The sequence below is a fragment of the Trichomycterus rosablanca genome, chromosome 2, assembly GCF_030014385.1.
Source record: "Trichomycterus rosablanca isolate fTriRos1 chromosome 2, fTriRos1.hap1, whole genome shotgun sequence".
NCBI lineage: Eukaryota > Metazoa > Chordata > Actinopteri > Siluriformes > Trichomycteridae > Trichomycterus > Trichomycterus rosablanca.
The window spans coordinates 18,779,216-18,797,752 of NC_085989.1; the positions used below are offsets into that span (position 1 = coordinate 18,779,216).

The following is an 18,537-nucleotide window of genomic DNA, read 5'->3' on the forward strand; positions in this document are numbered from 1 at the left end:
AACTCGATCCGAGCGGTTTGCCGAGCGCTCGCCGACCTGATCGAGTTTTCTAGCACGTCAGATATCTGATCTGAGATGTGCGACTGGGAATGAGTGACATGGCGAACAGCCAATGAGAACGCAGGATACGGTGTGAGGGGAAATGCAGGAGAGGAGTGTAAACAGGTGGGACAGGGGGATAATATAGTTCATATCAGAATACACCGGCACACACACACGTTTTACTGTATTTCTGACCTGATCGTTCTTTACAAAACATAACAACAAAACACCAACATTGCAAAAATATTTATTAACCTCCAACTCACTACAGAACAATCCATGCTATTCGTGTTGCCAAATCCACTCAGATTCATTTATTTTTCCTCCTTGATTTCATCACATCAGCCCACAAACACTTTGATCACTCGCTACTTGTTGACGTGCATTTTTGGATGTGGTATCATTAAACTTCTCGTCACTTCTCACGTGTGTTTTTGTTTAAAAAAACGGTATTCTAAATACGTATTGGTATCGGTATCGGCAAGTACAAAAATACATGTACTTGTACTTGTACTCGGTTGGGAAAAAATGGTATTGATGCATCCCTAATTGTACATACATACTATGCAGCTTTTAGGACAATAAATTCGACTGAAGGAGGACAAAAAATCTTGTAAAATTATGTGTGGTAAAGGGAATAAAAAATTATTCATGTATGACATCATGAAAAGCCAACAAAAAGATTAAAATAATCCTGGAGTATCAATAAATGAATATAAAGATTGTATGTGTATGTGTATAGCATGTCCTCGGCTTGTGAAAACGAATCCCCTTTTAATGATCACTATGTTATCCACTGATGGGCCAAAAACGTTAGGACCACCTTGCATAAATGTGCATGTGATGGTCAGGAATATCCGTAGCACATGTTTTGAGTGCAGCAGATACGATCAGGCATCAGGCAACCTTCATGTGATGTTGATAAGGACCAATGTAATGGCCAGGCAAATGGATTAAATTATCTCTAAAACAGCAAGGGGTGCTCACAGGCTGCCATGGTGACTGCCCACTGACAGAGGTCATAGTACAGACAAGTCACAAACCCTCTGAAAACTTGGTGGGCGGCCAGGACTCATTAATGCCAGAGAACATAAAGACCATGGCATCCGGTACAGAACAACAGAAGAGCTACTGTAGCTGAAATTGCAGATCATTTTAATACTGGTGGTGAGGGAAATGTGTCAACACACAGTGCGCTGAAGCCTTCTGTGTATGGAGCTGCATAATTGCAGGCCAGTCAAAGTGCTCAGTCTAACTTCTGTCCACTATCAACAGCACCCCCAATGGGCACACATGCATCAAAACACCAAAGCAATGGAGAAACGATGACTGGTCATCCTGTTTACGCCAAGATCACGTAGACGACAGGGCAAGTGTGCATTGTTTACTTAAGGAAGAGATGACACCAGGATGCACTGTAGGATGTCGATTTACCTAACAACATACAGTGTATCACAAAAGTGAGTACACCCCTCACATTTCTGCAAATATTTCATTATATCTTTTCATGGGACAACACTATAGACATGAAACTTGGATATAACTTAGAGTAGTCAGTGTACAGCTTGTATAGCAGTGTAGATTTACTGTCTTCTGAAAATAACTCAACACACAGCCATTAATGTCTAAATAGCTGGCAACATAAGTGAGTACACCCCACAGTGAACATGTCCAAATTGTGCCCAAATGTGTCGTTGTCCCTCCCTGGTGTCATGTGTCAAGGTCCCAGGTGTAAATGGGGAGCAGGGCTGTTAAATTTGGTGTTTTGGGTACAATTCTCTCATACTAACCACTGGATATTCAACATGGCACCTCATGGCAAAGAACTCTCTGAGGATGTGAGAAATAGAATTGTTGCTCTCCACAAAGATGGCCTGGGCTATAAGAAGATTGCTAACACCCTGAAACTGAGCTACAGCATGGTGGCCAAGGTCATACAGCGGTTTTCCAGGACAGGTTCCACTCGGAACAGGCTTCGCCAGGGTCGACCAAAGAAGTTGAGTCCACGTGTTCGGCATCATATCCAGAGGTTGGCTTTAAAAAATAGACACATGAGTGCTGCCAGCATTGCTGCAGAGGTTGAAGACGTGGGAGGTCAGCCTGTCAGTGCTCAGACCATACGCCGCACACTGCATCAACTCGGTCTGCATGGTCGTCATCCCAGAAGGAAGCTGACGCACAAGAAAGCCCGCAAACAGTTTGCTGAAGACAAGCAGTCCAAGAACATGGATTACTGGAATGCCCTGTGGTCTGACGAGACCAAGATAAACTTGTTTGGCTCAGATGGTGTCCAGCATGTGTGGCGGCGCCCTGGTGAGAAGTACCAAGACAACTGTATCTTGCCTACAGTCAAGCATGGTGGTGGTAGCATCATGGTCTTGGGCTGCATGAGTGTTGCTGGCACTGGTGAGCTGCAGTTCATTGCGGGAAACATGAATTCCAACATGTACTGTGACATTCTGAAACAGAGCATGATCCCCTCCCTTCGAAAACTGGGCCTCATGGCAGTTTTCCTACAGGATAACGACCCCAAACACAACCTCCAAGATGAGAACTGCCTTGCTGAGGAAGCTGAAGGTAAAGGTGATGGACTAAACCCAATTGAGCACCTGTGGCGCATCCTCAAGTGGAAGGTGGAGTTCAAGGTGTCTAACATCCACCAGCTCCGTGATGTCATCATGGAGGAGTGGAAGAGGATTCCAGTAGCAACCTGTGCAGCTCTGGTGAATTCCATGCCCAGGAGGGTTAAGGCAGTGCTGGATAATAATGATGGTCACACAAAATATTGACACTTTGGGCACAATTTGGACATGTTCACTGTGGGGTGTACTCACTTATGTTGCCAGCCATTTAGACATTAATGGCTGTGTGTTGAGTTATTTTCAGAAGACAGTAAATCTACACTGCTATACAAGTTGTACACTGACTACTCTAAGTTATATCCAAGTTTTATTTCTATAGTGTTGTCCCATGAAAAGATATAATAAAATATTTGCAGAAATGTGAGGGGTGTACTCACTTTTGTGATACACTGTACATATTGTGAAAGACCTGCTGGTAATGTCATAGTTAAATACCACAAGACTTCTTCAAATGTCTTTAGGGGTGTATGCCTCAGCAGGTTAGAGATACATGAGGTGGGTTGTCCTCACATTTTGGCTCATTGGTGTACACTTGTATACTTTATCCATTCTTATTTCCCCCCATATTTCCTATTTTGCCATTTCATGCCATAATTTAATGTAAAGCCTATGGTAGCTACAGTGTGTGACTCTTTATAATGTCACATCTACAGTCTAAGATGACATTGTATTTTGTCCTCATTCATTCATCCGTAGCAGCTCAGCTTTTAAAGATTTAAGCCCCACCGCTGCCAAGATGCCACTGACAGGCTTTTTAGCAAAACCCATTTTATCAGCTCCACTTACCATATAGGAGCACTTTGTAGTTCTACAATTACTGACTGTAGTCCATCTGTTTCTCTACATACTTTGTTTGTACTTTCTACATACCTGTTCTTTAATGATCAGGACCCCCACAGGACCACTACAGAGCAGGTATTATTTGGGTGGTGGATCATTCTCAGCACTGAAGTGACACTGACATGGTGGTGGTGTGTTAGTGTGTGTTGTGCTGGTATGAGTGGATAAGACACAGCAGACACCTCACTGTCCCTGCCGGACTGAGAATCTAGACAACTGCACCTCGTGGGCAGCGTCCTGTAACCACTTATGAAAATCTCAAAGATGACAAACTCAAACAGCAGCAATAGATGAACATCTCTGACTTTACATCTACAAGGTGGACCAACTAGGTAGGAGTGTCTAATAGAGTGGACAGTGAGTGGACACGGTATTTAAAAACTCCAGCAGCACTGCTGTGTCCAATCCACTCATACCAGCACAACACACACTAACACACCACCACCATGTCAGTGTCACTGCAGTGCTGAGAATCAGCAAAATAATAAATAGTACCTGCTCTGTGGTGGTCCTAGGAGAGTCCTGACCATTGAGGAACAGCATGAAAGGGGGATAACAAAGCATGCAGAGAAACAGATGGACAGTCAGTAATTGTAGAACTACAAAGTGTTTCTATACAGTAAGTGGAGCTGATAAAATGGACGGTGAGTGTAAAAACAAGGAGGTGGTCATAATGTTATGGCTGATATATATATATATATACAGGGGTTGGACAAAATAACTGAAACACCTGGTTTTAGACCATAATAATTTATTAGTATGGTGTAGGGCCTCCTTTTGCGGCCAATACAGCGTCAATTCGTCTTGGAAATGACATATACAAGTCCTGCACAGTGGTCAGAGGGATTTTAAGCCATTCTTCTTGCAGGATAGTGGCCAAGTCACTACGTGATGCTGGTGGAGAAAAACGTTTCCTGACTCGCTTCTCCAAAACACCCCAAAGTGGCTCAATAATATTTAGATCTGGTGACTGTGTAGGCCATGGGAGATGTTCAACTTCACTTTCATGTTCATCAAACCAATCTTTCACCAGTCTTGCTGTGTGTATTGGTGCATTGTCATCCTGATACACGGCACCGCCTTCAGGATACAATGTTTGAACCATTGGATGCACATGGTCCTCCAGAATGGTTCGGTAGTCCTTGGCAGTGACGCGCCCATCTAGCACAAGTATCGGGCCAAGGGAATGCCATGATATGGCAGCCCAAACCATCACTGATCCACCCCCATGCTTCACTCTGGGCATGCAACAGTCTGGGTGGTACGCTTCTTTGGGGCTTCTCCACACCGTAACTCTCCCGGATGTGGGGAAAACAGTAAAGGTGGACTCATCAGAGAACAATATATGTTTCACATTGTCCACAGCCCAAGATTTGCGCTCCTTGCACCATTGAAACCGACGTTTGGCATTGGCACGAGTGACCAAAGGTTTGGCTATAGCAGCCCGGCCGTGTATATTGACCCTGTGGAGCTCCCGACGGACAGTTCTGGTGGAAACAGGAGAGTTGAGGTGCACATTTAATTCTGCCGTGATTTGGGCAGCCGTGGTTTTATGTTTTTTGGATACAATCCGGGTTAGCACCCGAACATCCCTTTCAGACAGCTTCCTCTTGCGTCCACAGTTAATCCTGTTGGATGTGGTTTGTCAGCAGCGTCATGACCGCATCTTTTAGAACTCATTTTTAATGTATTTGCTGAACGAAACACAATGGGATTTTTTCCGAGCATGAAATTACTATTAAATAAGCTATAAAGATAAAGGATAAAATTGGCACTTGCCACATTTTGGGTTTTTTCTTTTCTTTTTTTTATTGATGTATATTTTTTAGCTTAGAGTAAGTGTTGGTTCCATGTAGAGTGTGTGCTTATCTTCCCTTCAGAAAATCAATGAAACCTGGAGTACAAACTTGAATGTGCGAATATGTGTACTGGTCTGCAAAGGTCATGTGACTAAATGCACAAACTCACTGAGGTCGAGCATGGGACTGCACTAAGACAGAGTGAAATGTCATTCATGACAATGACGTTACAACCACTAATAGAGTTTTAAGTCATGTGCTTTGATAGCACACCAGCTTTGCATGCAATGTAACCCAAATCATTTGCTAACTGTACTTGACTCTAGGAGTATCCTATAGCGGTTTGTCTTCTCTCTGTACTGCAGGGCTTGCTATACTGGTTCATTCAGTAATGCTATTTCACATAGTTAATAAACCATTCTCAGACCAGACCATCATTTAAAATAACAGTTATGCCTAGCAGACTTCTAAGTTTTACTGTCATTTTCATATTTCTGATGCCGCTAATGATTAGGCAGTTGAAACACAAGAGTAAGAGACTCTCATACACACACACACACACACACACACTGTGAAAGGCACACACCATACCACACATACTTATTTTTTAAATCGTCCTGTGCTTGCTTTGTTAAAGCACAAACAACAAAGCCACTAAATGCAAATTGATGTTTCTCCTAGCACAAAAATAAGCAATTATAACTATGTTCATTTATTTATTTATTTCATTTTATTTTATTGAGATTTTAACATCATGTTTTACACACTTGACAGGTGGTTACACTCATGACAGGACAGGTAGTTACTGGTTACACAAAATTCATCAGTTCAAGTTTTTAATGTCAAACACAGTCATGGATCATTTTGTATCTCCAATTCACGTGCTTGGACTGTGGAAGGAAACCCACACAGTCATGGGGAGAACATGCACACAAAAAAGAACTCCCCCTGGGAATCAAACCCAGAACCTTCGTGCTGTGAGGCGACAGCACTACCCACCAAGCCACCGTGCCGCCCACTTTTCACTGTCTGTCCAGCAAGGACAACAAATGTGACCTGGAGCCTGGTTTTATCTCTAATATGAGAGAGAAACCATTAACTATGGTCAAGAGAATGTTCATTTTTTTGGCTACATATACACTATATTGCCAAAAGTATTCACTCACCCATCCAAATCATTGAATTCAGGTGTTCCAATCATTTCCATCACCACAGGTGTATAAAACCAAGCACCTATGCATGCACACTGCTTCTACACACATTAGTGAAAGAATGGGTCGCTCTCAGGAACTCAGTGAATTCCAGTGTGGTACCGTGATAGGATGCCACCTGTGCAACAAGTCCAGTTGTGAAATTTCCTCTATACTTAATATTCCACAGTCAACTGTCAGTGGTATTATAACAAAGTGGAAGCGATTGGGAACGACAGCAACTCAGCCACGAGGTGTTAGGCCACGTAAAATGACAGAGCGGGGTCAGCGGATGCTGAGGCGCATAGTGCGCAGAGGTGCCAACTTTCTGCAGAATCAATCGCTACAGACCTCCAAACTTCGTGTGGCCTTCAGATTAGCTCAAGAACAGTGTGTAGAGAGCTTCATGGAATGGGTTTCCATGCCCGAGCAGCTGCATCCAAGCCTTACATCACACAGTGGTGTAAAGCACGCTGACACGGGACTCTAGAGCAGCAGAGACGTGTTCGCTGGAGTGACGAATCACGCTTCTCCGTCTGGCAATCCGATGGACGAGTCTGGGTTTGGCGGTTGCCAGGAGAACGGTACTTGTCTGACTGCATTGTACCAAGTGTAAAGTTTGGTGGAAGGTGGATTATGGTGTGGGGTTGTTTTTCAGGAGTTGGGCTTGGCCCCTTAGTTCCAGTAAAAGGAACTCTTAATGCTTCAGCATACCAAGATATTTTGGACAATTTCATGCTCCCAACTTTGTGGGAACAGTTTGGGGATGGCCCCTTCCTGTTCCAACATGACTGCGCACCAGTGCACAAAGCAAGGTCCATAAAGACATGGATGAGTGAGTTTGGTGTGGAAGAACTTGACTGGCCTGTACAGAGTCCTGACCTCAACCCGATAGAACACCTTTGGGATGAATTAGAGCGGAGACTGTGAGCCAGGCCTTCTCATCCAACATTAGTGTCTGACCTCACAAATACGCTTCTGGAAGAATGGTCAAAACTTCCCATAAACACACTCCTAAACCTTGTGGAAAGCCTTCCCAGAAGAGTTGAAGCGGTTATAGCTGCAAAGGGTGGGCCGACATCATATTAAACCCTATGGATTAAGAATGGAATGTCACTCAAGTTCATATGCGTGTGAAGGCAGACGAGTGAATACTTTTGGCAATATAGTGTATGTTGAATGAACTTTGCGACTGCTGGCATATCAACAGCATAGTAAAATCTGAAACATACCATCAGCTTTAAAACATCTTGAGCTAAATGTTAAAAAATATACTTACGTTCTAAAACGAAGTTTTTTGAGCAGATTTTACTAATAAAAAGTCTTACTTTAAATTGTTTTACATTCCCAATACGACTGTCATTTGTCATGTTGCCCTACTGCACTAAATATTAAATAAGATTAAACCAGTTTAATGTGGCCGAAACAGCCTAGCAAGGGGGAGATGCACTTGTCAGTGTGTTGTCAGTGCTGGTCCCAAGCCAGGATAAAAATAAGACGATTGCATTGGGAAGGGCCTCCAGCGTAAAAACTGTGCCAAATCTGGTATGTGGACAAGATCCGCTGTGGAAACCCCAATGCAGGAGCAGCCAAAAGTAATAAAGAACAATAATTGTTTTCTTTCTATTTCTTTATGCTATTTCTTCATTATAGGACCAACTTTTACCCATTAAAAAAAGAACTCATTTGGCCAACTCTGTATGAACATGACTCCTACGCCTTAGGCCATGAGTGCGACTCTCACGTCTATTGAATTTCTCCTGTGTTGACAAACACATCCCCTAACCAACAAAACATGACACTAGCTTAGTAAAAATGTGTTAAGCAGGAAAAAGGCCCCTCGTCAGCTTTGTTTTCAGAGTCAAAGGTCAAAAGGCAAAAGTCGTGTTAACATCGTGCTTAGTATAAGCTGTAAGAGTGATCTGATAATGTTAACCCAAATGACTATTAGCTTCAAAGTAAAGTTGCATGAAGTATTTCCTGAAGTTTATTTATTTCCTGATATTATTGTAATATCTGGATCTGAGTTTGTGTTCTAATTTCAGGGTGGTCTGACCACCACAGAGATAAAATATTGTTAATACAGAGAATGGCTCGGCCTGGAAAAACAGTTTAGAGTGACGGAACGCCTCTTATTCTCCACCACCTGGGGCAGTTCAAAAGTTAGAGCAGGAAACCGGCTCAGCAAGCGGTGTAAAGCTACACCGAACTTCAGCATCAACTGTTAAGTGTTAAAGAAAAACTTTCTTTTACGTTCTTTCTTTAAATAACTTAATAAAAACCTGACACACTATCACAATAAACTACACTACTCCTTTAGTTACACAGACACATGTACAACACATCAAGCCGAGATGTTAGGTTCAAAAATATCCTGTGTTGAGATTGTCCAACCATACACCGATCAGCCATAACATTAAAACCACTTACTGTCCATTTTATCAGCTCCACTTACGATAAAGGAGCACTTTGTAGTTGTACAATTACTGACTGTAGTCCATCTGTTTCTCTGCATGCTTTTTTAGCTCCCTTTCATGCTGTTCTTCAATGGTCAGGACTCTCCCAGGACCACTACAGAGCAGGTATTATTTAGGTGGTGGGTCATTCTCAGCACTGCAGTAACACTGACATGGTGGTGGTGTGTTAGTGTTGTGCTGGTATGAGTAGATAAGACACAGCAGTGCTAATGGAGTTTTTAAACACCTCACTGTCACTGCTGGACTGAGAATAGTCCACCAACCAAAAATATCCAGCCAACAGCGCCCCATGGGCAGCATCCTGTGACCACTGATGAAGGTCTAGAAGATGACCAACTCAAACAGCAGCAATAGTTGAGCGATCGTCTCTGACTTTACATCTACAAGGTGGACCAACTAGGTAGGAGTGTCTAATAAAAGTGGACAGTGAGTGGAAACTGTATTTAAAAACTCCAGCAGTGCTGCTGTGTCTGATCCACTCATACCAGCACAACACACACTAACACACCACCACCATGTCAGTGTCACTGCAGTGCTGAGAATGATCCACCATCTAAATAATACCTACTCTGTAGTGATCCTGTGGGGGTCCTGACCATTGAAGAACAGGGTGAAAGCATGCAAAGTAACAGAAGGACTTCAGTCAGTAATTGTAGAACTACAAAGTGCTTCTATATGGTAAGAGGAGCTGATACAAGGGACAGTGATTGTAGAAACAAGGAGGTGGTTTTAATGTAATGGCTGATCATTGTATATCCACATGAACCTTTAAACAGAAAAAAATACATTTATATTAAAAAGCTTGACATGAGGTTAAACCTTTTAAGATAACATGTTAAAAACAACTATTTAAAAAGTCTTTAAAAAGGGATGTCATGATAACATGTTTTCAATCCCCAACCCATTCTGATATTATTATGAATGGCCAATTCTACTACCCAGCTAGTACTAACATCCTCACATGAAGTTAATATTTTCCCTACTAGTAAATTCTATTTGAAAACTTGGTTCAATATCATATTCCAGCTTATTAGGCCATTACAGGTCTTGATATAATGCTCTGTATTAAAAGGAATGCTTCTTACATGTCATATATACAGTACATCTACACAAGTACAGCACATGAAATGCTGCTTCATCACATATCCTGGCTTGAATGCAAGCTGTGGTCAGATTGCAGGGTCAGCCAATCATAAGACAACTCCAACACCGACAGGGTTATGGGCCTTGCTCAAGGACCCAACAGTGGCTTCTTGGTGGAGGATAGCCCAGAGCTCTAACCACTAAGCTACCACTGCCCTATAAAGCATTCACCCAAAGCAGAGCTCAAACCAGTGCTGTAGAGCGTCTGAGATGACCGATCTACAGCATGAGCTAACAAACTCTCACCAGAAGACATTAGACTGAGTTGTTACTTTTAAATAACTTTTGGTATTTAAAAAAAAAAGAGTGGGCAAGCTATAGCACCATAAATCCCTCTCTACTGGTGCTAACCCGTGCCCCGACTGAGGAGAGCCCCCTCCAACACGTGAGCAATAGCCAACTGCATCTTCATATGTTCATATGCGGATCAGCCTTGTGCATGGACAGCCACACCATGATCCCCATTATCCCTCAACTCTGTGCAGACGCCATCACTCAGCCAGCAGAGGTCGTGATTGCATCAGTTATGAGGTTCCTATCCGGCTCCCTCCCTGGATGAACAACAGCCAAACGTTGTTCATATAGCTGCCCAGCCGGATGGCAGAGCTGAGTTTCTATATGATGTATTTGAAATCCCAGCTCTGGTGTGCTAGCATATTTTACCACTTCACCACCTGAGCGGCTATAATTCTCTTTTTTAAACAATAGTTTGACTGGTTTAGTTTACCATGCCAGGTAGTATGGTAACCTATTGTATAATATATAAAATATAAAACATTACAAAATAAAGCAATAAGCCACGAGAGACCATGCGTTACTGCGATTTTATAATGGGGAAGGATGTTTTGGCACGACGCAAAGCGGAGTGCCTAAAACGTCTTTCCCCGTAATAAAATCATAGCAGTAACGCATGGTCTCGAGTGGCTTATTGCTTTATTGCGGTCAACATAAAATATAATAAAATACAACAATGTTCAATAAATAAATGTTTTTATTTGCAAAAACACTTACAAAAAGCATTCTTCCGCGAAATCACAAGTTTGGGCTTAACCCTTGTATTGTGTTAGAAAGCTGCCCACATCTTTAGTGTTAGCGGGTCAAATTTGACCCGATTTAAATCAGCCTCAAAAAATACTCAGAAACAATAGTTATATGAGTCTAATAGACTAATATCAGAGCACACTGAGCAAAAATTGCTTTTTTTTTTTTTTTTTTAATCTAAACATTATTATCTATAGTGACATCAGCGCTGCTACGGGTCAATTTTGACCCGTATAGATTTTTTTCACTTTTTCATAAAACCAACTTTATTTTACTCAGAATAGCAGGTGTAAATTGAAAATTAAACTATAAATTGAACATAAAAACAATATTTTGTGTGTGTGCATGTGTGTTGTTTACATGCATATATCACAGTATGTGATTGTTTTAGTGTGCTCCTTGCAGATGTGTTTCTTACATGTGTGGCAAGTGGTGCTAGTTTTTCTGTCCTTGTTGAAGGGGCAGGACTGGCACCTCTTTCTCTTGTTCCCCCTGGCATCGCCTGTCTGGTTCCTTGTGCAGGATGCTGGTGTGGGTGTAGCCTAAAGCTCTCTCACCAAATTGACAGAGGCTTGGGTTCGGGGCAGCCGCTGGCGTCTTTCAGTGTGGGGATATACCAGAGTCCTCCCCAACTCCTCCAGAAAAAGCCTCCTTTTGAAGGTTTTTCTGATGTTCCATCCAGGATTAATTTCCATCCACACCACAAATGCATTGTATGCATAAACATACAATATATTATAAAAGACTGCCATTGTCCACCTTTTTGTCTTTCGCTTGCATGTGTATGTGCCAGTGACCTTGTCCAGATTGGCTTTTTGTCCTCCCTACTGTTCACAGCAGCATCCTTGTGGAGAGTGGACATCACAATGACATTTCTGGGTTTTTTTGGACAAGAATGCAAAAAAATCTCTCTAAGAATGCAAACTTCGAGGAGAGAGGTGCTCTGTCCTTTGTTCCAAGAAGTGCAAGAGGAAGCTCAGGTTTGTTTTTCCTGACCGTTCCCACCATGGTCAGCTTCTTCTTCAGCAGTTCTTGGTCATAGAACGTAAAGAAATTATCGCATGTTATATTGTGCCCCTGAAGACCATTTGTCATGTCTAGGACCACTTGCTTGTGTGTTTGTGTGTCTCTCTCTCTCTGTGTGTGTGTGTGTGTGTGTGTGTGTGGTGGGGCAAATTGAGCCATATTTGATCCACAGAGCAACCGACACCTTTTATGTGATGGACGCAACAGCCAGTATTCTATGCCGGGTCATATTTGACCCATAACACCACAAATGTCACTTTTTTTATTAGAGACATTCAGAATGGACTAAAACTATGAAAATTTCTTTTGTTGTGTTAAAATAGCTGTTTCTGAGGATATCATGAAATCTTGTTCCAATACAAAAAAGCAAAGGGTACTTTTTACATAACTGAACTTAAAAACGGGTCAAATTTGACCCGAACACAACATAAGGGTTAAATCAAAATGGTTTTGCATAGTTTGTACCTACCTCATTAATAAAAGGGCATTCATTATTTAGATATTTTATTTTCCTTTTAAAGAGAAATAATATAAGGAAACTTGTAATTTGTCATCAATTTCAGTTTTAAAAAATCGGGAAAAATCGTATCGTGAACCCAGTATCGTGAATCGCATCGCATCGTGGGTAGAGTGTATCATTACATCCCTTATTAATAATGTTATAAAATGCACTTAATGCAGACACTTGTATTTGATTGTGACAACTAGGCTTTCTCATGAGACCTGCTGGAGTGGTGTGTTAAGAAATGTTATAAATATCTTATGAATCTCTAATTACTAAATGGTCTTATACTTGTATATACTTAAATATAATAGCTGATACAGTTTGTGTAAATATCAGAATTATTGCAGTAATTTAAGATGCAGTTATTGATCAGGTTCTCACATTTCACAATTAAACCTAAGACTTGAATACATGGTACAGCCTTAAATGCATTTTAATCCATAATTAGTTAGATTTACACCGATCAATAAAAAAGTCTAATATTAAAAGCCTGACTCACTGTCTGAAACACTCTAGGTGTTAAAAGGAGTCAATAAAGAATAGCTTTCAACGTTTCTTCATTAAAATTCCTCCCCCGGCTGCTGTCCTTTTACTCCTCATTCAATATTTATATACATTACACAGCTAACTGAGCTTCGTTTCTCCTCTGAATGGTGTAAAACAAAAAATATATGCAGCTTGAAGTGGTTTCATTCAGTTTTGTTTGTTTAATGACAAACTGACAAAAAATTGTGATTAGAAATATTCAACCCTGAAAAGAAAATAAGGATTTATAACTAAAGTTTTCTGCAGAGCTAGATTTTGCTTTAAATAAAGGGTTTATGAGTCAAACGATGAAGCTAATAAACATGAATGATGGAGTATTTTAGAGTAACAGGATATTTGTTAATACTGCCAACTGTTCCACCCCTGCACAATATTACTGATCTTAAAACCTATTGCTAGTCTGTATGACTAAAGGTGGATTACAACATGATTAAATCGATTGGGAATCGACTGTGATGTGTTATAAAAACACCACCCAGATAAGTGTTCAAGTTGTGTTACAATCATAGTGAAACCTAATGAGCTCTTACAAAACCTGAGAGCAGATCTTTTCATCTGTTTCAAAAAATTTCTAAGACATTGAACATTCATAAAGACACCACTAAGAATATTGTATCTTTACAACTACTGAATCCATGGTCAGACTCCAAAACCCATTTGAATAGGCCTGCAGAGAATCTATGGAGTGACAAATCACTGGAACTGTTTGGCCATATGGATCAGCGGTTGTCTGAAGCAAGAAATGTGAAGCTCATGACCAGAAGAACACTATCCCCATGATCAAGCAAAGTGGTGGGTCAGTGATGACAGGGCAGTTGAAGCCTAGGTGTTAGGGTACTGGACTAGTAATCGAAAGGTTGCTGGTTCAAGCCTCACCACTGCCAGGTTGCCACTGTTTGGCCCTTGAGCAAGGCCCTTAACCCTCAATTGCTTAGATAATACACTGTCACAGTACTCTGGATTTTATCGTTCTGGATAAAAGCATCAGCTAAATGCCGAAAATGTAAATGTAAATGATGATGTGAGGATGTTTTCTGCTGCAAGAACTGGCAATCTTGACCATTTAACCGGTATTATGGAGTCACAAATATACCAAGGCATTTCAAGGAGGGATATTATGCTTTCTGTGGTGAAATTGAACCTTGATAAAAATTGGACTTTCCTGCAATACAATAATCCTAGGCACACTTCCAAGCCAACTAAAGCTTGATTAAGTATTCAGTACTGGAATATCCTGGAGTATTGAAGTGGCCTTCTCAGACTCCAGATTTACATACCATAGAAAATCTTTGGTGGGATTTAAAGAGAGCAGTTAGAGCATGGAAGCCATCAAATTATAATGAGCTGAAAGCTTTTGCATGAGAAGAATGCGTGAAAATTCCAAAACAGAGGGGTCATGAACCTGATAGCACTTTCAGAAATCACTTATTAATCAAGGCAAAAGGATGTAACACTGGGCGCAAAGCAGAAACACCCTGGACAGTGCACCAATCTATCGCACAGCTTCAGCCAATGCTCCTGCAAGATAGAACCAATCATGTCTGTATAGACACCCAGCTGGCCAATAGTGTATCAGACCACTGCGCTACCAGAGTGTCTATTTTTTTTCTTTTATTTATTAGAATTTTAACATCATGTTTTACACTTTTTGGTTACAATCATGACAGAAACAGTAGTTACTCATTACACAAGATTCATCAGTTTGTTTGTTTGATTATTTGGATTTTAACGTCATGTTTTAAAATTTGGTTACATTCATGACAGGAACGGTAGTTACTCATTACACACAAGGTTATATCAAACACAGTCATGGACCATTTTGTATGTCCAATTAACCTCACTGGCATGTCTTCGGACTGTGGGAGGAAACCGGAGCTCCCGGAGGAAACCCACGAAGACACAGGGAGAACTCTTGTAGTAAACTAATGTAGTTGGGTAGTTAACTGATACATTACATTTATTTTGAACATATGGTAGCCAACCAGGGCATGATGTCACACTGCCAAGAGCTATAAGACCAAAATAAAAACATAGTGCTGATATTATCTTAAATCAAGTGTACAGAACTGACTTGTTTTAAAGAAATAAAAGCAGAAAAAATAGAAGCAGAAAAATAGATTTTATTCATACAGGATTAAAACCTCATAATTCTTTGCATCAGTCATGTCAATCTGACTTTGAGCACTATTTTGTACCACTCTCCCACAAAAATGATAAATACAGTAGACCCTTGAGTTACGAACGGTTTACCATACAAACATTTCCGGTTACAAGCGATCTTTTTCAACTTATCGTACGAACAAATTTCAGATTACGAACAGAAATTCGCAAAACACGTGACGTCACGAACAAGTTGACTCCAACCGTTTCTCTCTCTCTCTCTCTCTCTCTCTCTCTTTCTCTCTCACTATATATATATATATATATACAGCGAGCGAACATTCGGACAGCAGACAGTGTAAAATTCAATATTAAAATGTCCACAAAGAATGTGCAGAGGAAGCGCAGTGTTGAGAAAATCACTATTTGTTGTGTTGTATAATTAATCCTGCCAGTAGCTGTTACTGTGTATCAGACAGAGGGGACAGTGAGTGAGAGAGAAGAAGGAATTCGGCTCAGTAAAGTATTCTTTCTTTCATGCAATTACACCTACAAAATACAACACTATTGAAATAAAGAAGGAAATAATAGAGAAATATGAGTTATTGTTGTTTCTGGTAGATACATTACATATATAAAAGAAGGAAATGTATTATGATGTATGGTACAGCACACGTACTGTACTGAAATGTGATGTGTTTTTATGTACAGTACAGTACTACTGTGTATTGTTGTTTATTATTATTTATTACAGTATTATCTATTCTATAATTTAAGATTTAAGGGAAAATATACTTGTATTTATAACAAAAAAGACCACTTCAGACATTAGAAAGATTAGGTGTTTGGGAGGTTGGCACGGATTAATTCTGTTTACATTATTTCTTATGGGAAAAATAGGTTTAACTAACGAACATTTGGACTTAAGAACATCCCTTCGGAAACAATTAAATTCGTAAATCAAGGGTCTACTGTACCACAAATGTGATATACAATTACTGATACAGTGACTTATTATTTTGACTATATTGTTATTGATAAGTTTGCTACACTTAAAGTAAAAATCAATATTGTCCTTGCACAACGTGTTGTATATCTACACAATATTTTACATTATGTTGTAATACCAACACAAGCAAGTGACCTGTTCTACTAGTTAAACATCTCAAGTGACTCAAGTGTGATTTTTAAACAGGTAAAAAGTTCTTTAAACGAAACCCGACACAACCGATGTAAAACTGTGATAATAGTGTTTTAAAAACATCAGTTTCTGCATGTTAGCAATCTAAAAGATTAGGGATGGAGTCACTGACATTCACCCCCCTCCGAAACCGCCGCCTTTACATCCATACCGTACAAAAGTCAACTGTCACTGAACGACTACACTTACACATTAAACAAACACACATTTATCCTGCCTATAGTCTAAAGTTGCTGTGTTTATTTTGATATTCCAGCTTTTATACATGCACTAGATTTCAAACTGAGGTTTAAACTTTCAAAACAACAACACCAACACAGCCTGACCAACGGTTACTCACCGACCGAGCGATTTTTGGCACCGCGACAGATCTACGGAGGCATCGGGTCCTGCTTTATTTCCACGGACATTTTTCCTCTTCTAGTTTTCCACCATTTTTTTAAATGAACAAAACCCAGAGTCCCTCAACTTCACGTTAAACAAATAAAGTTCGGGAATTTCAAATAAGGCTTTCCAATGTTGCGAAAACAGCGTCACGTATGGCAGGTTAGCTTTAAGTCCGAACAGAGCTTGTTCTGGAAAGGGGGAGGACGCTGGGCTCTTTACTACAGCAGCTCCGAGCGCGCTGAGCCCTACCGTGTGTACACACGTGACCCTCCCCCACCGCTCTCGCACTCCCCTGCGCGCTGAGGCCCGGCTGGGTTGCAGCGCTGTCATTGGACAATAAGAGAGAAAAGGGGCGGATCGATATGGAATATAGAAGAGACTGCGTTACAAAATCAGTTTAAACGCTGAGTTCCACACACAGCGTCTGGGCTAGTGGTGTGTGATACTGCAGTATGAAATACAGTAGACGCTTGACTTACCAATTTCATTGGATCCAAAGGGCTGTTCTTAAGTCAAAATGTTCGTTAGTTAAGCCTATTTTTCCCCATAAGAAGCCAGACCAACCAAACCACCCCCTTACCTGACCGTTCTAATGTCTTAAATGCTCTTTTTGTTATAAATAAAAGCAAATTTTTCCTTAAATCTGAAATTATAGAATAGACATTCCTGTAATAAACAATAATAAACAACAATACACAGTAGTACTGTACATAAACACACCACACTTCAGTACAGTACGTGTGCTGTACCATACACCATGATAAATTTCCTTCTTTTTATATATACAGTATAATGTATCTACCAGAAACAACAATAACTCTCATATTTCTCTATTATTTCCATCTTTATTTCAACAGTGTTGTATTTTGTAGGTGTAATTGCAAGAAAGAATACTTTACTGAACCAAATTCCTCACTGTCCCCACTGTCTGATACACAGTAACATCTACTGGCAGGAGTAATTATACAACAACAAATCGTGATTTGTTCATTTTCTCACCACTGTGCTTTTTGCACCTTCTTTGGGGACATTTTAATATTGAATTTTACAAAATATTACAAAATAAGAAAACACCGGAAAAACGCTTTCCGCTGTTCGAATGTTCACTCACTGTATATATATATATATATTAGGGCTGTCGAAGTTAATAACGCATTAACGCAATCTCAATTTAACGCGATTAAAAAAAATAGTGCCGTTAACGCAAATTCTATTTGGCCCTGCGAGTCATCCGTAGCTCATGTTGAGACTTGACCGTGCACCAACGTTTTAACGTCGGACTTGCCACCGTTTGTTTCATTTGCGGTTTGTTAACATAATGTAACCGAGCATTGTAGTGATGCACTTGCTTAATAAAGAAATAAATACACGGTTTATTCAAAAGTTGTCGGGATCATAACACTTTATTACTTCTTCTGTTACGGAACCGAATAGCAAACAGCTAGAGTCATACCGTTAGCCAAGCATGCTATTCCATGCACTATGGAAGCCCCAAAGGGTCAAAACACACTCACAATGTTTGCTGATGGAGAAATTTTAACCTACAATCTGACATATATACGAAGTCAAGGGTCTCTGCTGGATAGTAGTACTGCCTA

General features: G+C 40.5%; 1 protein-coding gene across 1 annotated transcript in view; it reads right to left on the bottom strand.

The window, feature by feature from the left end:
* Nucleotides 1–17,047, bottom strand: part of gpr146 (G protein-coupled receptor 146) — a 32,769-nt gene extending 15,722 nt beyond the window's left edge. Inside the window, exon 1 of the mRNA XM_062990321.1 lies at nucleotides 16,893–17,047. The gene's annotated coding sequence lies outside the window, so the exon portion shown is untranslated. The remainder of the gene's footprint in view (nucleotides 1–16,892) is intronic.
* Between the last annotated feature and the right edge of the window lie 1,490 nt (nucleotides 17,048–18,537).